Here is a 21986-nt window from a genome sequence, read left to right as displayed (position 1 = left end):
AAAGTACTGCCTTGCCTAACTTGTTCACAATCCAATTGGGGAGTGTAGCTAGTGTGTTTAGGAGTCTAACCCTGTATAACTTGATCTTTCCCTCCCGCTGAAGAAATTGTTAGAGTGCCATTTCTGCTTGGTTTACACTGTGCCGTTTTGCTCAGTTTTCACTCTTGCTCAAACTTGTCTACAATTTAAATAGGGAGTTATGTATACTTTTTTTGACTGTTTTAACTTGCTTTTATAATAGTGATCTGTGTGTTGAATTAGGAGGGTGTAAAATAAATATATGTATTCTTTTTGATACAAAGCTTTTGTCAGTGTTTCCTTGTTCCATAGTACTGTAGTCCTATTGTGTAAACCCTGAATACTGCTCATATCCCTCTTGAGAAACGTCTGGCTGCTCAACCACAGCTACCAACTAAATCTGTGTGGTACAGACTGATACCAAAGGGGTTTTATTGCATATACCTGTAGCCCTAATCCTCTGTAGTGCTCCCTAAGAGAACTGCACAGGATTCTGCCTAACACCTTTGACGGGAACAACTTGTTTGGCAAGGCAGTAGACTAGTCACTGCAGGCCATCAAGGCAGACACCGAGGTGGCCTGTGTCTTGGGCACGCTCCATCAACGACGACCATCCTTTCGGGCCTCCTGAGGCAATTCACTCGGTGCCTCCAAAGGATTCGGCGACAGCTCTTCCTCATACCGTCAGGCTGCCCACTCTTCGTCGCAGGAAGCCTACAGAGGCCACAACAAGTTTGGTGGACATCATCGTCGTTGCCAAGGGGCCCAAGGCGGTAAGGCCTCGGCGAAGCAGGACTGAACCAGCCGTGACCTCGGGCCCCCACCCGAGCACCCCGGTGGGAGGCCGGCTGGCGAACATCATCGGCGCGTGGAAATCCATCTCTGAATACCCTGGCCCACGGACACACTCTGGAGTTCCAAAGGAAGTGTCCCCGTTTTCCACCTGTGGCCAGGAAAGACAACTACATTCCTCAACTACTTCTAGAGGTACGAGCAATGCTAAAAAAGGGCGCGATAGAGCTTGTCCCGAAGAGGCTCCGGGCCTCCGGAGTATACTTACGGTACTTCCTCGCTCGAAAGAAGACCAGTGGCTCGTGGCCCATCCTAGATCTCTGCCGCCTCACCAAATACATAAAATCCCAGAAATTCCAGATGATAACCCTTCAGCACGTGCTGGGACAGCTGGAAGAAGGGAACTTCCTGTCGTCGCTGGACCTGGAGAATGCCTACTTCCACATCCCCATTCACAAGGGGCACCGAAAGTTTCTGCGCTTCGTGGTCCAAGGACGGCACTACCAGTTCATGGCCCTCCCCTTCGGTCTGACATCAGCCCCAACGGTCTTCACCAAGCTCCTGGCACCGGTGGCGGCGCGGCTGTGCCTGCAGGGGATCCACATCTACCCCTTTCTGGACGCTTGGCTCATCCGAGCGGAGTCAAAGGAACTCTCCATCGAACACACAGGGAGAACCGTCCGCCTGCTCACGGAACTGGGGTTCTCGATAAACTATGCAAAGTCCTGCTTGGAGCCATTGCAGGACGCCCAGTTCCTGGGAGCCAGACTCAACACGGTGGCGCGCCTAGCTGCGCCGTCGGAGAACAGGAAAAATGCCATCCTGTGCAAGGTTCAACGGCTGTTAGCCATGAAGTTCGCCAGGGTGAGGTCGATCACGTCCCTGCTCGGCATGATGTCGTCATGCATCTACCTCGTTCGGCTGTGCAGACTGCGGATGCGGCCGCTGCAGGAGTTCCTCGACCCCGTTGGATGCAGGCGAACGGAAGCTTTGAGGACATGTTTGCCCTCAACGAGACATTCCGTTGGGCAAATCTTTGGTGGAGGGTCCGCGCGCATCTGGTGGCAGGCATTGACTTCCAGACCCCGGCGCATCAGGAGACGGTGACAACGGATGCCTCCCTGGAGGGATGGGGCACACACACCGGAAATCTCCACGCAAGAGGCCTTTGGCTCCCGGAGGAGAAGTCGTTGCACATCAAAGTCCTGGAGCTCCGGGCCGTGTTCTGGGCCCTCAAGTCATTCCTTCCGTCTCTCAAGGGCAAGGTAGTACGAGTCTTCACCGACAACACCATGACGATGTTCTACATTCGGAAGCAGGGTGCACCAGATCCCCTGCCCTCTCCAAGGAAGCGCAGGACCCATGGCTGTCGCTCAAAGGATGTTCCTGGTACTCTTTCATCTGGCAGGAGTGAAGAACACTGTCGCTGACTCACTCAGCAGGGAGCTGCGCTCTTGCCACGAGTGGGAACTTCGGCAGGATCAGGTGGACCGACTGTTTCTACGATGGGGCAATCCCCAGATCGATCTGTTTACGACGGCGACAAACACCAAGTGCCGGAGTTTCGCCAGCAGGTTTCCCCAGCCGGGGAGCATGGGGGATGCGTTCTCATTCCCCTGGGACGGCCTGTTTCTCTATGCGTTCCCACCGTTGCTCCTACAACTCATAAGTCAACTCAGACGGTCCCGGTGCAGAATGATCTTCGTCACACCGGCATGGCGGAGGAAGATATGGTACCCGGACCTTCTGGACTTGTCAGCGTCCCCTCCAGTCAAGTTTCTGGCGGACGCAGATCTTCTCGCCAGGGAAGGAGGCATGATCCTGCACCACAACCCGTCGTCGCTGAACCTGCAGGCCTGGCTCCTGCAGCACTAGAGTTTCGTGGATACGAGATCCCGGCGGACTGCAATGGGGTGCTTGTCAAGGCTAGGGCTTCTTCAGTGCTACGGACACAAATGGAAGAGGTTCACCGTCTGGTGCCGTGCACAGGAGATAAACCCTCTATGGATTACGGCCCCTCAAGTGCTGCCTTACTTGCTGTCGAGGCTGGCACACTCCTCTATCAAGATCCATCTGGCGGCTATCTCCCACTACACCAGAACTCTGGGGCGATTGTCGCTGTGGTCGAATCGCCTGGTTAAGGAGTTCATGAAAGAACTTTTCCGCTCGTTCCCGCCAGTGAAGGCTGTGGCCCCGGCGTGGGAGCTCAATGGGGTTCTGACTAGGCTCATGGGTCCCCCGTTCGAGCCTCTGCATTCGGCACCTCTGGAGTTCCTGTCGTGGAAGACGGCGTTCCTCGTGGCCATCACCTCCGCCGACGAGTGGGAGAGATCCAGGCCCTCTCCTGTAAGCCTCCGTACTTGACTTTCCACGCAACGAGGGTCGTGCTGAGGACGCACCCCTCCTTCATGCCCAAGGTGCCGTCGGACTTCCATCTCAACGAGCCCTTGGTGTTACCTGTTTTCTTCCTGTCACCTTTGTCGCCGGCTGAGAGGACTTTGCACTTGCTCGATGTGGCTAGAGCGCTGACGTTCTACGTGGAACGCACAAAGAGTTTTCGGAAGACGTCACAGCTGTTTGTGAACTTTGGCCTTGTGAACCAGGGGAAGGCCCTCTCCAAGGCCTCCATTTCCAGGTGGCTCTCCGGCTGCATCACACACTTTCACCGGTTGGCAAACCAACCATTGCCTGGCTGTCCGAGAGCCCAATCGGCCAGAGGGATCGCTGCAACTACGGCGTTCCTATCTGGTGTGCCCCTGCTGGACATCTGCCAGCTGCTACGTGGAGGTCGACACACACCTTCACGAGATTCTACTGCGTCGACAGGGATTCCAGGGAGGAGTCCAGAGTCGGCCAAGCAGTGCTGCGCAACCTGTTCGCTTGAAGCTGAGCCTTGTGAGGAGGTAAGAGATGCTTAATGTGGAGTTGTTGAAATGCTTAATGTTGAGCCTTGCCACCTTCCGTGGTTATGCATGTGCTTACTGCTATGAATTATTGTATTCATGAGCATGTGAATCCATGCCAGACCCCATGCTGGAGAAGGAACAAGTTACTTACCTGTGACTGTTGTTCTCCAGCATGGGTCTAGCATGGATTCACATGGGAACCCTCCTGCCTAGCCCTCTGCGGCTCTTCTCTTCTCTTCTCAAATCTGAAGATGGCTGCCTGAGGAGGGACTTAGGTAGAGGGCGGTCATTGGCTATGGGCAGTATGACCCAGAGACCAGTGATTGGTTACTAGGAGAAAGACAGTTCAGAAACGAAACTGAAACTGATTTTTTCTTTTACCGAGGATTCCCAGCCTGACGACGGGGAATATTCATGAGCATGTGAATCCATGCCAGACCCATGCTGGTGAACAACAGTAACAGGTAAGTAATTTGATGCTTTGCTCGCAAAGAGGTTCCCTGCGGGAGAGAGGACACAAGGACATTGTCACCAGGTGGTAAGGTAAGATAAAAACAATATTTTAGTGTGTATGCATGCTGTGAATGTAGAGTCTATGGGCCTCATTACACGGAAGGCGGTAAGGGTTAACGGTCACCGGTAATGGTACCGGTGACCGTTAACTCTTACCGCCTTATTACGAGGTCCCTTTGCGGGTTGATATTTTAACGCCTGCTTTTTAGCAGACGTTAAAAACCAACCCGCAAAGGGACCAGATTGCTAATTACGGTACCGCAATTTGCGGTACCGTAATTAGCACCTTCCCCATTCCCATTATGCCCTATGGGGCAAAAATGGGAATGGGGAAGGGCAATGGGGGAAGGGGGAATTACCGCCCCGCCAACCTTGGAATAGGGCGGTAATTCCCCTTTCCTCCAAGGTGGTGCCGGTATTTTACCGGCATGGACCAAGGTGCTAATAGCACCTTGGTCCACCGCCTACCGTGTAATGAGGCCCTATGTGTTTGTGTATGTATATGTGTGACAGGGCCTGGGTCTTGACCCTGTCATAATGGCAAGGCCCCCTCCCAACCTAGGGTAGGTGGCCTGCCATGGCTCATGCCAGAGTCAATCCTACCGCAGAGACGGGCAATGGAGTTGGGAGGGCCCCTGAACCCCTCATATGTGCCTTGACTGTTGACTCTGGTAGCACTGTCGATCATCCAATGCTATGTACCCTTAATTCTGGCTCGAATTCTCTTTGCTTCATTTCAGAACTACAGCGCAATGCAGTAGCAACAGATCCTAACTGACTGCTGGACAAAGTCGAGACTCTGTCACATAGAGGCCATGAACAAAAGTAGACAAGGTAAAATCTAAAACCAGTTAGCTCTGGGTGACCACAGCAGTTGAGCCTATCGATAGGAGAGAAATCAAGTCTACGAGCCGAACTATGTAGGGAGGTTTCTCTGTAGGAAGTTTCAGTGCAATCCCACCAGCTAGCAGAAAGAAAAGTGAACCCATGACTCCTGAAGATCGGAATAGAGTCAGGCCCACACAACGGCCAGACTGGGACATCTGGTGCTTTTTTTACAAGAAACATGGGTATATCCCTCAGGAAGTCGAACCTGATGCCGAAGACACTGTCAGCCTTCTGGAATGTTCCACAATCCATTCTTGGATCCAGAAGAGTCCAAATAATCACTGTCCTGGGCGGTTTATTGCATGGGGAGGCTGACCAACATTTTCATATTCAGATTACAGGGGAAACCTGCAAATGCCTCTTTAGATTCCGGGAGCTGGCACACAGCCACCCAAGCCGACTTTTTATCCGACTTTGTATCCCAGAAAGAACTAACCAACGGGCCGCTCACCAACATTTTTTGTGTTCATGGGGATATGGACCCTTACCCGCAAACGGAACTGACTATTGAAATATTGGGGATCTTCACTAAAGTGCAGGGACATCATTTCACAAAAATGCCAGGAGTAGCGGAAGTGATATCAGACGACCCTTGACCCCTGATGACATCACAGGAAATTATGTCATTTGACCCCACTCTGAAGTGATATCGCAGGAAGCGATGGAACACGACCTTTCACCCGTTGACAAAACAGGAGGAAGTGGCATCATATAGCATTGTACACTACGAAAAATATGGTTACCATATCACTATAATGTGAAGTACATGTCATACAACAATGGATCGCCATATGTATCGTTAAGATCAGTGTGTATAGGCCCATATTACAAAATTACTGTGAATGCAAGCAGACGTCCATGACCAAATGATAATGATGTGTTATTATATAGCACTTACACTTAAGCGCTTTATATACAAAAAATATACACCCACTATCACCCAACCTGTGTTGGTACTCATTTATCGACCTCAGAAGGATGAAAGGCTGAGTTGAGGTGTTTAAGAACAGACTAAATCAGTGACTCACCCCCTGAAGTGTGCCTGAAAAAAACCTTTAATGAGTCTAGCAATTATTGTATAGAATTCTATACAATTATTGAATAGAATTGCAGAAAGACATATTATTTGGTATTCCTATTCAAGTAAAGAGCCACATGGCGCTGGCCACAGCCCAAGAGCATTAAAATAAATAAAAAAATAAAAAAATGTTTTAGAGGTCGCAGGGAGGCCACAGAGGTCGCAAGGGAGACCTCAGAGGTCGCAGTTGCGACCTCTGCCGACCCCTAAATGACGTCCCTGCTAAAGTGCCAGTAATCGTAATGCCTGGATTGCCAGAGGAAGGTACCGATAAGCACAGATTTTCTTAAGTTTGCACACTATTTAAAATATCTCCAATCTCAGGACCCAGAGATAGAGTGACCTGGTCGAAGGGGAACTAGATGAAAGGGTGGTGGTATGTGACAGGGTCGGGTGTTTGACCCATGAACTCTCACGGGGCAAGATCCCTCAGATTGTTTTTTCCGCCATATTGGTCATTAGCTTTAATGCTTAGCTCGTTTTATTGCTATATTCATTGTGTCTTCAATACATCCTTTCAACGATTTCATCGACGTCGGTTTCCTGTTTCCCATCCTGCGGATCTCTTGTTGAATTCTCGATGGCTGGTGATGGCCTTCACCATTAGGCTTCGGCCTTTCAGTAAGGAGAGTGGAGACCCTTATTCTCGACATTACTCTTTAGAGAATGCCTTTTCTTTCTTTCCCCTCTTCTTTCCCTTGTGTAGCTGCTCTTTTTTCACTTAATAATGGAGAGAACTCTGTTTAAATTGTGATCTTCCTGTAATCGGAAGTTTACTTGGAGGGACACTCAAAGTGTAATAACTGCTTACTTTGTGACCATGACAAGCGGCACTGCAAGGCCTGATGACTCTTTAAGCCTACGAAGGTTAAACAAAGGCGTACAAAGCGGTGATCTACCTACACCATGCAGGATGAATCCCATTCCCCCACTGGCATTGTTGCATCGGACAAGGACCCCTCCAGCAGCCACGGCTCAAGTTCAGAGGCCGTAGATAAGGTTGCAGAGTCGACCGACTCCTGCGTGCCTGTCCCCAGCAACACTAGGCATGCTGAATGCACTGCTGCAGGGAGACCACCCACTGGCCACAGGGGCACACATACTCACACCACCAAGGCTAAACACACAACTCCTCGGCTTTCCACAACGGTACTGTTGAAGAAACATACGGCACCCACAGGCCTGTTGAAAGCTTTGACGGTGCCTGGATAACCTTCCGGTTCTCGCCCTAAGCACCTCCGCCACTGTCTGTGACGCATGGTATAAAGCCTACCACTCCACAGGGTGCCTCTCCTAAATTGTTGAAAGACACATCGAAACACACTTTTCTAAGGCTCACCCTAAATTAAGGTAAAGGCACACTAAGGCCCTTCCCCACCGGGACTCCCATCGTTCTGGTCCGCAGTCACCTCCTCTTTTACCTCCAGGCTATACCCAGGCCTTCTCGTCATTGTCACATTCCTTACAAGGGCTTAAATGCCCTGTTCAGGAAGATTTAGCTTTCCAATGTCAAGAGACAGCAAATACCAGCTCCTGTACTAGGGAAAGTTTTGAGCAGTATATGGACAAAGTCTTTGAGTTCTCAAGATTTGACGTGATCTTCACAAGAGAACGCATTTCTATGAGGATGACCCTAGGCTTCAGGTCCTTGTATTCTGACCTTCCTCTCCCGGACACAAGTTACCTGATCCCTCTGAAGATATTTTTCAGGAGGATCAGCATGATCAAGATGAAGACTTGTTCTCTGTCCTGGACCACCAAGATGATGTGTCCCAGGATCCTGTCTCGCATGACCCAGACTCATGGCTTGATACAGATGACCAGGGGGCCTGGCCCACTACCCCTGCTCATGAGGCAGAGCCTGACAATATTTTTGGGACGCTGCTGTCACCCCGCCCTAGGAGGCATCCCCTATTGACGACCAGCTGCTTCTCAATAACATTCTTAGGAAGGCAGCGGACCATTTCCAAATTGTTACTCAGGAAGCAATGCCTGGCTCTGACTTTGTGGAGGACATCCTGAAAGAGCAATTCCCCTTCTCAATTCCATTAAGAAGCGTATTGCCCCTTCTTTACTTACGCCCTCCCTTACTCGGACAGTGATCCCCCGCATTGAGAAGATGTTTCGACCCACGCCCTCTGATCCCCTATATATTCAGGGACACTCGATTCCTGACTCCCTTGTAGTCACCACAAACAGAAAGGACTGTATACTCCATGGGCAAAATAATCACTTCTTCTGCAGCCTACAGTACCCAATAACACCAATAACACCTCTTACCAGCTTCAGTGCGGTCTGGTACAACACAGCCTTCAGACTGTTCCTGAACCAGCTAAGTCACATCTGCTTGCAATTGTGCAGGAGGGACATCAGGTCATGCAGAATATTCTAAAAAAACATGCTTGAAGCAACTGAGACAGCTGGCAGACTGTTAGACCAAGGGACTCTTTTAAAAGGCTGTGCTTGGCTAAAGAACCCAGGTTTTAAACCTGAGACACAAAACCTGAGACACAAGCCTCACTCATCAATAAGCTCTTTGAAGAGTCGGCTCTCTTTGGAATGACAGTGGATGACGACCTTGAGACGGCAAAGAAGGAACATGAGACACTAAAATCTCTCAACCAGATTTCCAGTAGGCTGTACGTGCAGCATTGGGTTTTTAATACCCGCTGCTCCTTTTGGGGGCAATCCTTCTCTAGAACCGCTCCTACGGTACAGGCGGCTCACCCTGGTACAGTGGCCAAGGAGCATCCAACAATTATCAGTCCCCTCAACAGTGGGGGTTTCGGCATGGCAAAGGAAGGGGTAGTAATGCAGCTGCCAGAGGCTCCCTGCCCCTTCCAGCAAATTACTCTCTGGTTCGGATCCCCTCCTATGCATCTCCAGTAGGAGGTCGGATAACATGCTTCACCCATGCATGGGAGGGGAGCACTTCAGACAAGTGGGTGCTCAAAACAGTAGGGGAAGGTTATTACATTAAGTCTCTTCAAACACCTCGCTATCACCCGACAAAGAACAGACAACTGTCTCCAGACCATCTCCTCATCCTTTTGGCAGAAGTGGAGGCCTTGCTGCAAAAGGGAGGATGGAACTCGTCCCCGATCATCAGGTAAACAAGGGTATCTATTCAATATACTTCCTTGTACCCAAAATCCATGCACCCTGTATTAGACCTGCGTCCTGCAAACAAGTATGTCAAGCCTTGGAGGTTCAGGATGACAACTCTGCAGGAGGTAATTCCATTGCTGAAGCACAGGGATTACATGGCCACCTTGGATATGAAAGAGGCATACTTTCATATTTCATTGTTGCCAGCGCACAGAATGTACCTGAGGTTCAAGATAGAGAATACTCACTATCAATTCAAAGGACTCCCTCCGGCATTGCTCCGCCCCAAAGGTTTTTACCAAGGCTCTGACAGTGGCGGCAGCCCACTTGTGTAAACAGTCTTTTCCGATGTACCCAAATCTAGACGACTGGCTCACAACAGGGGACACACTTCAGGCGTGTCTGGAGAACACCCAGAAGACTGTAGACCTACTCTTTCAACTGGGGTTCTCTGTCAATGAGAAGAAATCAAGCCTTGTACCCAGCCAAGTAAAACAATTTATGGGGGCCCTAATTTGAACAGGAGACGTACTTATCTTGCCCTCCAAGGAGAGGGTTTAAAACGTGTTGTTCCAGATCCCTCAATACGTAGCCGGTAGTCAGATACCATACAGAAGGCCATGCGGCTATTAGGAATGAGGGCATCCTGCATTTTCCTGGTTCCACATGCGCGTCTGTGAATGAGTCCTATTGATGAGTGGCTCTCGAGCCAATGGCGTCAGGCAACCGGCCAGTGCCAATGGTGTGAGGCAAGTGGGACGATTTAATGGTTATCTAGAAAGCCCTCGTTTTATCACTGCAGCGGTGGATGAAGGACAACCTTTTGAAGGGGAAATCATTCACCACCCCTGCAGTAGAAGCTACTCTTACCACAGGCTCCTTCCTGTCAGGTTGGGATGCTCCCCTTTTACACCAGACAGCACATTGCACGTGGTCACAATCGGTAGCGAACAAACACATCAACCTGTTAGAGCTACTAGCAGTGTTCAAAGCACAGAATGGCCTTTCAACAACAACTGCAAGGGAAGAACGTTCTAGTCCTCATAGACAGTACCACGGCCATGTTTTACATAAACATGCAGGGAGGTACTCTCTCTCCAGGGCTGTGCAAATCATTGCTAATCATTTGGAAGTGGACACTCAAAACACAACATGTTCCTCCTGTCACAACATGTTCCAGGGGAACACAGGCTTCTTGCAGGCGTTTCCCAAAACTCCTCTCCTCAACAGGATACTTCACCAGCAGGAACACTAATCCTGATAGCACCAATGTGGGCTCATCAACCGTGGTTCTGCATCTCATGAGAATGTCACTTTGCCCTCCGCTAAAACTACCTTGCCCCTACAACATACTGTCCCAGGATCAGGGGACAACACTGCACCCATGCCATCAAACTCTCAATTTAGCAGCATGGCTCTTGAAGTCATAGAGTGTGGGCATCTCCAACTGCCTCAAAGATGTATCGACATTCTTAAAGAGGCACGAAAACCTAATACCAGACACTGTTATTCCAGTAAATGGAAACGGCTTGTCATTTGGTGTGGCAAACATAACATCAACACTATTGACTGTTCACCCACACACATGGGTCTCATCATGAGTCGGGTGGTGCAGTAAAAATGCGGAGGTTATAGCATTACCGCTGCATTACCGTATTTGAGCTAGAGGTAAATCTGCTGACTTTCCAGCCATTTTCAGTGCAATTACCGCAGCGGAATTACCTCTGTAGTAATTGCGTTGAAAATGTCCCATTGAGTCCACTGGACTCCATAAAAATGGGGACTTCCATCTCCACCAACACTTTTAATCTGACGGTAGTAGTGCCGGATCAAGTGGCGGTAACAGTAATTCCATGGATGGTATTCCAGCTGATTTACCGCCGGGAGACCACCCAACTTGTGATGACGCCCTAACGCCTCTTAGACTCAGGACTAGTTTTTAACTCACTGAAGGTCCACCTTGCTGCCCTTGCTGCTTACACCACCTTTCCCGGTAATCAAGGCTTTCATGGAAGGGGTGGAAATACTTCACCCACCTTTTTCTAATCCAACTCCCGGATGGGACTTGAATGTTGTCCTTACTGAACCTATGGGTCCTCCTTTTTAGCCAATGCACAGAGCTAGTTTTAAGGCTCTCACCTATAAGACTGTTTTTCTGGTGGCTATTACTTCTATTAGGAAGGTTCGTGAACTGCAGGCTCCCCCAGTTCAAGACCCATTCATTACCATTCATAAGGACAAAATGGATTTACGCGCACACCCACGCTTTGCATCTAAAATAATTTCCAAGTTACATCTGAACCAGTCCATTAAACTTCCAACTTTCTTTCAGAATCCCACAAACTCAGCTGAAAGAAGCCTGCATACACTAGATGTTAGGAGAGCAGTGATGTATTACCGTAATTAGTCAAAGTCAAAGACAGATCCATTCTTTGTCTCTGTTGCCGCTGGTAGTGAAGGGGACCCTATCTCTAAGTCAGCAATCTCCAAATGGATCGTTAAATGGATCCAAATGTGTTACTCTGTCTAAGATTGACCCTTCGTGCCTAGAGCACATTCTACTCGAGTCACAGGAGCTATTATAGGTTTCATTGCAAATGTTCCTCTCGATTCTATTTTCAAAGCTGCTACCTGGAGTTCTGTTCACACCTTTACACAACATTAAAGCTTAGTTACACCATCTAACACTGATTCTCAGGTTGGTCAGGCGGTGTTATGACATTTATTCGCTGCTGTTCCTTCTCACATCCCACCACCATCTCCTGGTACTGCTTGCTAGTTTATGCACAGCATGTGATTCTAAGCAGATTCACAAGCATCAGAAGACATATATTACTCACCGTAATCGTATTTCTGGTGCTTGTATCTGCTTAGATTCACATGCGTCCACCCATCCTCCTCTCTTGGAGTTGAAGGAACATAGACATCTTACACTTTCTTTTCTTCTGTACTCAGTCACTCATTCTCATCAGGCTACCTAAAGGCAGAACAAAAACAACACAGGGGACCTCAACGCTTGTGGGATCATGGGCACACTACACATGACAATAGGGATAGTGTTACAGACACGTCCAGGTTGACGTCCCTTCGCGATCTTCGAAAAAAAGATGCAATACTCCCCAATTACCACTAGATGTCGGATTATATGAACAGCAGGTAAATCTAAGCAGATATAAGCACCAGAAATACGATGATGGTGAGTGATGTATGTGTGAGGTGGAAGCAGTGGCAGCCGCCCTGGATACTGGGAGAAAGGAGGGGGTTGAGGAAGAGTCCCATCAAGTGCTGGCCATCAATGAAAAGAGACAAACTACAGATCCCAAAATGCCCCACGAAATACTGCATCAGGGGGGAGGCACACCGATGGGTAAAGAAAGGAAAAAAAGGAAAGGGAGAACCGGGTTTCCTTAGGTTAAAACTGCCCGAACACAAACAAAGTACAGGGTTAGCCCACAGTGGACGGAGCAGGGAGGAGATGGGGAATCTGAATCAGGTGTGTTAAAACCGTTGCTGAGAACACATGGGGCTGATTACGGGGGAGGGGCTTGACAAGGGTTAAATGCAACTCCAAGAGACTCAGGAGGCGTCTTATTTTTCAGGAGCAGCGCGTGGCGAGAGACGCCGCACCCGAGTGGAGTGAGACCAGCCAAGAATATGAGTGGGCTTACTAGTAGTAAGCAGAAAGTTCACAGATTGACACCGTACCCGGTCCAAGGCCCAAGACCTTCCAGTGGAGAGAAACGGCCGCCTAAGAAGAAGGATTCGGAGTGGTGAAGTGTGTACTATTGACATTTTGTTAATTTCCTTTTCATGGCCGGCAGACAGGTTGAAGGGTGAAAAGCCTGTAATCGCCTGGCTGTTATCTTGGAACTAATTAAGGCCAGCAGCGGCAGTTGCAAGTAAAGTAAGGCAGAACGCCTGTGCCTATGAGGTGAAAAGAACCGTCATCAGTTGGCTGAATTTATTGATCTGTGACCAGTATTTGTTGTGCAATAAACCACTGTGAAAGAAAACCTTGTTTGTCTCCAGCTGACTACTTAACAGTATGTCATAACTCCCCACAGCTCAGAGTGAACGGAGCGCCGGCGCCATATCCAGCTGCGCACCGAAAGCGGGCATAGCTTAGAGGGGTTTATGTAACAGTGCACTCTGATGACGCAGCACTGGCAGCTGTCCTGTCACTGGTGTCAGAGACCCCCCTCAACTTTGCTGCAGAGACAGCACTGGGCGCTGCCCCGTCACTAGGGTCAGTGAGCCCTCGCCTCTGCATCAGACACAGCACTGGGAGCTGCCCTGTCGCTGGGGTCAGAGAGCCCTCACCTCTGCTTCAGAGACAGCACTGAGAGCTTCCCTTCATTGGGGTCATAGACTCCCCATTTCTGCTTCAGAGACAGCACTGGGAGCTGCCCTATCACTGGTGTCACAGACCCCCCACACCTCTGCTGCAGAGACAGCACTGGGAGCTGCCCCGTCACTGGGGTCGGTTAGCCCTCACCTCTGCTTCAGAGACAGCACTGGGAACTGCCCTGTCGCTGTGGTCAGAAAACCCTCATCTCTGCTTTATAGACAGCACTGGGAGCTGCCCTGTCACTGAGTCAGAGAGCCCTTGCCTCTGCTTCAGAGACAGCACTGGGAGTAGTGCTGTCACTGGGGTCAGAGACCCCTCACCTCTGCTACAGAGACAGCACTGGGAGCTGCCCTGTCACTGGGGTCGATGAGCCCTCACCTCTGCTTCAGAGACAGCACTGGGAGCTGCCCTGTCACTGAGGTCAGAGACCCTCACCACTGCTTCAGAGACAGCACTGGGAGCTGCCCTGTCACTGGGGTCAGAGAGCTTTCACCTCTGCTTCAGAGACAGCACTGGGAGCTGCCCTGTCACTGGGGTCAGAGAGCACTCACCTCTGCTTCAGAGACAGCACTGGGAGCTGACCTATCACTGGGGACAGAGAGCCCCCTCGCCTCTGCTTCATAGACAGCACTGGGAGTTGCCCTGTCACTGGGGTCGATGAGCCCTCACCTCTGCTTCATAGACAGCACTGGGAGCTACCCTGTCACTGGGGTTAGAGACCCCCCACCTCTGCTTCAGAGACAGCACTGGGAGCTGCCCTGTCACTGGGGTCCAAGAGCCCTCACCTTGCTGCAGAGACAGCACTGGAAGCTGCCCTGTCACTGGGGTCCAAGAGCCCTCACCTCGCTGCAGAGACAGCACTGGGAGCTGCCCTGTCACTGGGGTCCAAGAGCCCTCACCTCGCTGCAGAGACAGCACTGGGAGCTGCCCTGTCACTGGCGTCAGAGAGCCCTCACCTCTGATTCAGAGACAGCACTCGGAGCTTCCCTTCATTGGGGTCATAGACCTCCCCACCTCTGCTTCAGAGACAGCACTGGGAGCTGCCCTGTCACTGGCGTCAGAGAGCCCTCACCTCTGATTCAGAGACAGCACTCGGAGCTTCCCTTCATTGGGGTCATAGACCTCCCCACCTCTGCTTCAGAGACAGCACTGGGAGCTGCCCTGTCACTGGCGTCAGAGAGCCCTCACCTCTGATTCAGAGACAGCACTCGGAGCTTCCCTTCATTGGGGTCATAGACCTCCCCACCTCTGCTTCAGAGACAGCACTGGGAGCTGCCCTGTCACTGGGGTCCAAGAGCCCTCACCTCTGCTTCAGAGACAGCACTGGAAGCTGCCCTGTCACTGGGGTCCGAGACCCCTCACCTCTGCTGCAGAGACAGCACTGGGAGCTGCCCTGTCACTGGGGTCCAAGAGCCCTCACCTCTGCTTCAGAGACAGCACTGGAAGCTGCCCTGTCACTGGGGTCCGAGACCCCTCACCTCTGCTGCAGAGACAGCACTGGGAGCTGCCCTGACACTGGGGACAGAGAGCCCTCACCTCTGCTGCAGGGACAGCGCTGGGAGCTGTCCTGTCACTGGGGTCCGAGACCCCTCACCTCTGCTGCAGAGACAGCACTGGGAGCTGCCCTGTCACTGGAGTCCGAGAGCCCTCACCTCTGCTGCAGAGACAGCTCTGGAAGCTGCCCTGTCACTGGGGTCCGAGACCCCTAACCTCTGCTTCAGACACAGCACTGGGAGCTGCCCTGTCGCTGGGGTCAGAGAGCCCTCACCTCTGATTCAGAGACAGCACTCGGAGCTTCCCTTCATTGGGGTCATAGACCTCCCCACCTCTGCTTCAGAGACAGCACTGGGAGCTGCCCTGTCACTGGGGTCAGAGACACCCCTCACCTCTGCTTCAGAGACAGCACTGAGAGCTGCCCTGTCACTGGGGTCAGAGACCCCCCCTCACCTCTGCTTGAGAGAAAGCACTGGGAGCTGCCCTGTCACTGGGGTTAGAGACCCTCCTCACCTCTGCTGCAGAGACAGCAGTGGGAGATGCCCTGTCACTGGGGTTAGAGACCCCCCTCACCTCTGCTGCTTCACTGGGGTTAGAGACCCCCCTCACCTTTGCTGCAGAGACAGCACTGGGAGATGCCCTGTCACTGGGGTCAGAGACCCCCCTCATCTCTGCTGCAGAGACAGCACTGGGAGCTGCCCTGTCACTGGGGTTAGAGACCCCCCTCACCTCTGCTGCAGAGACAGCACTGGGAGATGCCCTGTCACTGGGGTTAGAGACCCCCCTCACCACTGCTGCTTCACTGGGGTTAGAGACCCCCCTCATCTCTGCTGCAGAGACAGCACTGGGAGATGCCCTGTCACTGGGGTCATAGACCCCCCTCACCTCTGCTGCAGAGACAGCACTGGGAGCTGCCCTGTCACTGGGGTCAGAGACCCCCCTCACTTCTGCTGCAGAGACAGCACTGGTAGCTGCCCTGTCACTGGGGTTAGAGAGCCCTCACTTCTGCTTCAGACACAGCACTGGGAGCTGCCCTGTCGCTGGGGTCAGAGAGCCCTCACCTCTGATTCAGAGACAGCAATGGGAGCGTCCCTTCATTGGGGTCATAGAACCCCCACCTCTGCTTCAGAGACAGAACTGGGAGGTGCCCTGTCACTGGGGTCAGAGGCCCCCTTCCCCTCTGCTTCAGAGACAGCACTGAGAGCTGCCCTGTCACTGGGGTCAGAGACCCCCCTCACCGCTGCTGCAGAGACAGCACTGGGAGCTGCCCTGTCACTGGGGTCAGAGACCCCCCTCACTTCTGCTGCAGAGACAGCACTGGTAGCTGCCCTGTCACTGGGGTCCGAAAGCCCTCACCTCTGCTACAGAGACAGCACTGGAAGCTGCCCTGTCACAGGGGTCTGAGACCCCTCACCTCTGCTGCAGAGACAGCACTGGAAGCTGCCCTGTCACTGGGGTCAGAGAGCCTTCACCTCTGCTTCAGACACAGCACTGGGAGCTGCCCTGTCGCTGGGGTCAGAGAGCCCTCACCTCTGATTCAGAGACAGCAATGGGAGCTTCCCTTCATTGGGGTCATAGTCCCCCCACCTCTGCTTCAGAGACAGAAGTGGGAGCTGCCCTGTCACTGGGGTCAGAGACCCCCCTCGCCTTTGCTGCAGAGACAGCATTGGGTGCTGCCCCGTCACTGGGGTCAGAGAGCCCTCGCCTCTGCTTCAGACAAAGCACTGGGAGCTGCCCTGTCACTGGGGTCAGAGAGCCCTCACCTCTGCTTCAGAGAAAGCACTGGGAGCTGCCCTGTCACTGGGGTTAGAGACCCTCCTCACCTCTGCTGCAGAGACAGCAGTGGGAGATGCCCTGTCACTGGGGTTAGAGACCCCCCTCACCTCTGCTGCTTCACTGGGGTTAGAGACCCCCCTCACCTTTGCTGCAGAGACAGCACTGGGAGATGCCCTGTCACTGGGGTCAGAGACCCCCCTCACCTCTGCTGCAGAGACAGCACTGGGAGCTGCCCTGTCACTGGGGTTAGAAACCCCCCTCACCTCTGCTGTAGAGACAGCACTGGGAGATGCCCTGTCACTGGGGTTAGAGACCCCCCTCACCACTGCTGCTTCACTGGGGTTAGAGACCCCCCTCATCTCTGCTGCAGAGACAGCACTGGGAGATGCCCTGTCACTGGGGTCAGAGACCCCCCTCACCTCTGCTGCAGACACAGCACTGGGAGCTGCCCTGTCACTGGGGTCAGAGACCCCCCTCACTTCTGCTGTAGAGACAGCACTGGTAGCTGCCCTGTCACTGGGGTTAGAGAGCCCTCACCTCTGCTTCAGACACAGCACTGGGAGCTGCCCTGTCGCTGGGGTCAGAGAGCCCTCACCTCTGATTCAGAGACAGCAATGGGAGCGTCCCTTCATTGGGGTCATAGAACCCCCACCTCTGCTTCAGAGACAGAACTGGGAGGTGCCCTGTCACTGGGGTCAGAGGCCCCCCTCCACTCTGCTTCAGAGACAGCACTGAGAGCAGCCCTGTCACTGGGGTCAGAGACCCCCCTCACCGCTGCTGCAGAGACAGCACTGGGAGCTGCCCTGTCACTGGGGTCAGAGACCCCTCACCTCTGCTTCAAAGACAGCACTGGGAGCTGCCCTGTCACTGGGGTCAGAGACCCCCCTCACTTCTGCTGCAGAGACAGCACTGGTAGCTGCCCTGTCACTGGGGTCCGAAAGCCCTCACCTCTGCTACAGAGACAGCACTGGAAGTTGCCGTGTCACTGGGGTCCGAGACCCCTCACCTCTGCTGCAGAGACAGCACTGGGAGCTGCCCTGTCACTGGGGTCAGAGAGCCTTCACCTCTGCTTCAGACACAGCACTGGGAGCTGCCCTGTCGCTGGGGTCAGAGAGCCCTCACCTCTGATTCAGAGACAGCAATGGGAGCTTCCCTTCATTGGGGTCATAGTCCCCCCACCTCTGCTTCAGAGACAGAGGTGGGAGCTGCCCTGTCACTGGGGTCAGAGACCCCCCTCGCCTTTGCTGCAGAGACAGCACTGGGTGCTGCCCCGTCACTGGGGTCAGAGAGCCCTCGCCTCTGCTTCAGACAAAGCACTGGGAGCTGCCCTGTCACTGGTGTCAGAGAGCCCTCACCTCTGCTTCAGAGACAGCACTGGCAGCTGTCCTGTCACTGGGGTCCGAGACCCCTCACCTCTGCTGCAGAGACAGCACTGGGAGCTGCCCTGTCACTGGGGTCAGAGACCCCTTACCTCTGCTTCAAAGACAGCACTGGGAGCTGCCCCGTCACTGGGGTCAGAGGCCCCTTACCTCTGCTTCAAAGACAGCACTGGGAGCTGCCCTGTCACTGGGGTCGAGAGCCCTCACCTCTGCTGCAGAAACAGCACTGGGAGCTGCCCTGTCACTGGGGCCCGAGAGCCTTCACCTCGCTGCAGAGACAGCAATGGAAGCTGCCCTGTCACTGGGGTCTGAGACCCCTCACCTCTGCTGCAGAGACAGCACTGGGAGGTGCCCTGTCACTGGGGTCAGAGAGCCCTCGCCTCTGCTTCAGACACAGCACTGGGAGCTGCCCTGTCGCTGGTGTCAGAGAGACCTCACCTTTGATTCAGAGACAGCACTGGGAGCTTCCCTTCATTGGGGTCAGAGACCTCCCCACCTCTGCTTCAGAGACAGCACTGGGAGCTGCCCTGTCACTGGGGTCATAGACACCCCTCATCTCTGCTGCAGAGACAGCACTGAGAGCTGCCCTGTCAATGGGGTCAGAGACCCCCCTCACCTCTGCTGCAGAGACAGCACTGGGAGCTGCCCTGTCACTGGGGTCAGAGAACCCTCACCTCCGCTCCAGACACAGCACTGGGTGCTGCCCTGTCACTGGGGTCAGAGAGCCGTCACCTCTGCTTCAGAGACAGCACTGGGAGCTGCCCTATCACTGGTGTCAGAGACCCCCCTCACCTCTGCTGCAGAGACAGCACTGGAAGCTGCCCTGTCACTGGGGTCCGTGAGCCCTCACCTCTGCTTCAGAGACAGCACTGGGAGCTGCCCTGTCGCTATGGTCAGAAAACCCTCATCTCTGCTTTATAGACAGCACTGGGAGCTGCCCTGTCACTGGTGTCAGAGAGCCCTCGCCTCTGCTTCAGAGACAGCACTGGGAGCTTCCCTATCACTGGGGTCACAGACCCCTCAGCCCTGCTTCTGAGGCAGCACTGGGAGCTGCCCTGTCACTGGGGTCAGAGAGCCCTCAACTCTGCTGCAGAGAGAGCACCGGGAGCTGCCCTGTCACTGGGGTCAGAGACCCCTCACCTCTGCTTCAGAGACAGCACTGGGAGCTGCCCTGTCACTGGGGTTAGAGGCCCCCCTCACCTCTGCTGCAGAGACAGCACTTAGAGCTGCCCTGTCACTGGGGTTAGAGACCCCCCTCACCTCTGCTGCAGAGACAGTACTGGGAGATGCCCTGTCACTGGGGTTAGAGACCCCCCTCACCTCTTCTGCAGAGACAGCACTAGGAGCTGCCCTGTCACTGGGGTCAGAGAGCCGTCACCTCTGCTTCAGAGAAAGCACTGGGAGCTTCCCTTCATTGGGGTCATAGACCCCCACCTCTGCTTCAGAGACAGCACTGGGAGCTGCCCTATCACTGGTGTCGGAGACCCCCCTCACCTCTGCTGCAGAGACAGCACTGGGAGCTGCCCTGTCACTGGGGTCGGTGAGCCCTCACCTCTGCTTCAGAGACAGCACTGGGAGCTGCCCTGTCGCTGTGGTCAGAAAACCCTCATCTCTGCTTTATAGACAGCACTGGGAGCTGCCCTGTCACTGGGGTCAGAGAGCCCTCGCCTCTGCTTCGGAGACAGCACTGGGAGCTTCCCTATCACTGGGGACACCGACCCCTCAGCCCTGCTTCTGAGGCAGCACTGGGAGCTGCCCTGTCACTGGGGTCAGAGAGCCCTCAACTCTTCTGCAGAGACAGCACTGGGAGATGCCCTGTCACTGGGGTTAGAGACCCCCCTCACCTCTGCTGCAGAGACAGCACTGGGAGATGCCCTGTCACTGGGGTTAGAGACCCCCCTCACCTCTGCTGCTTCACTGGGGTTAGAGACCCCCCTCATCTCTGCTGCAGATACAGCACTGGGAGATGCCCTGTCACTGGGGTCAGAGACCCCCCTCACCTCTGCTGCAGAGACAGCACTGTGAGCTGCCCTGTCACTGGGGTCAGAGACCCCCCTCACTTCTGCTGCAGAGACAGCACTGGTAGCTGCCCTGTCACTGGGGTCCGAAAGCCCTCACCTCTGCTGCAGAGACAGCATTGGAAGCTGCCCTGTCACTGGGGTCCGAGACCCCTCACCTCTGCTGCAGAGACAGCACTGGGAGCTGCCCTGTCACTGGGGTTAGTGAGCCCTCACCTCTGCTTCAGACACAGCACTGGGAGCTGCCCTGTCGCTGGGGTCAGAGAGCCCTCACCTCTGATTCAGAGACAGCAATGGGAGCGTCCCTTTATTGGGGTCATATAACCCCCACCTCTGCTTCAGAGACAGAACTGGGAGCTGCCCTGTCACTGGGGTCAGAGGCCCCCCTTCCCTCTGCTTCAGAGACAGCACTGAGAGCTGCCCTGTCACTGGGGTTAGAGACTCCCCTCACTGCTGCTGCTGAGACAGCAGTGGGAGCTGCCCTGTCACTGGGGTCTGAGAGCCCACGTCTCTGCTTCAGAGACAGCACTGGGAGCTTCCCTTCATTGGGGTCATAGGCCCCCCACCTCTGCTTCAGAGACAGCACTGGGAGCTGCCCTGTCACAGGTGTCAGAGACCCCCCTCACCTCTGCTGCAGAGACAGCACTGGGAGCTGCCCTGTCACTGGGGTCCGAGAGCCCTCACCCCACTGCAGAGACAGCACTGGAAGCTGCCCTGTCACTGGGGTCTGAGACCCCTCACCTCTGCTGCAGAGACAGCACTGGGAGCTGCCCTGTCACTGGGGTCAGAGAGCCCTCACCTCTGCTTCAGAGACAGCACTGGGAGCTTCCCTTCATTGGGGTCATAGACACCCCACCTCTGCTTCAGAGACAGCACTGGGAGCTGCCCTATCACTGGTGTCAGAGACCCCCCTTACCTCTGCTGCAGAGACAGCACTGGGAGCTGCCCTGTCACGGGTCGGTGAGCCCTCACCTCTGCTTCAGAGACAGCACGGGGAGCTGCCCTGTCGCTGTGGTCAGAAAACCCTCATCTCTGCTTTATAGACAGCACTGGGAGCTGCCCTGTCACTGGGGTCAGAGATCCCTCACCTCTGCTTCAGAGACAGCACTGGGAGCTTCCCTATCACTGGGGTCACAGACCCCTCAGCCCTGCTTCTGAGGCAGCACTGGGAGCTGCCCTGTCACTGGGGTCAGAGAGCCCTCAACTCTGCTGCAGAGACAGCACCGGGAGCTGCCCTGTCACTGGGGTCAGAGACCCCTCACCTCTGCTTCAGAGACAGCACTGGGAGCTGCCCTATCACTGGGGTTAGAGACCCCCCTCACCTCTGCTGCAGAGACAGCACTGGGAGCTGCCCTGTCACGGGTCGGTGAGCCCTCACCTCTGCTTCAGAGACAGCACGGGGAGCTGCCCTGTCGCTGTGGTCAGAAAACCCTCATCTCTGCTTTATAGACAGCACTGGGAGCTGCCCTGTCACTGGGGTCAGAGAGCCCTCGCCTCTGCTTCGGAGACAGCACTGGGAGCTTCCCTATCACTGGGGTCACAGACCCCTCAGCCCTGCTTCTGAGGCAGCACTGGGAGCTGCCCTGTCACTGGGGTCAGAGAGCCCTCAACTCTTCTGCAGAGACAGCACTGGGAGATGCCCTGTCACTGGGGTTAGAGACCCCCCTC

The sequence above is a fragment of the Ambystoma mexicanum genome, chromosome 3q (genome assembly GCF_040938575.1).
Source record: "Ambystoma mexicanum isolate Mex_15411 chromosome 3q, UKY_AmexF1_1, whole genome shotgun sequence".
Taxonomy (NCBI): domain Eukaryota; kingdom Metazoa; phylum Chordata; class Amphibia; order Caudata; family Ambystomatidae; genus Ambystoma; species Ambystoma mexicanum.
This window is presented reverse-complemented; position numbering follows the sequence as displayed.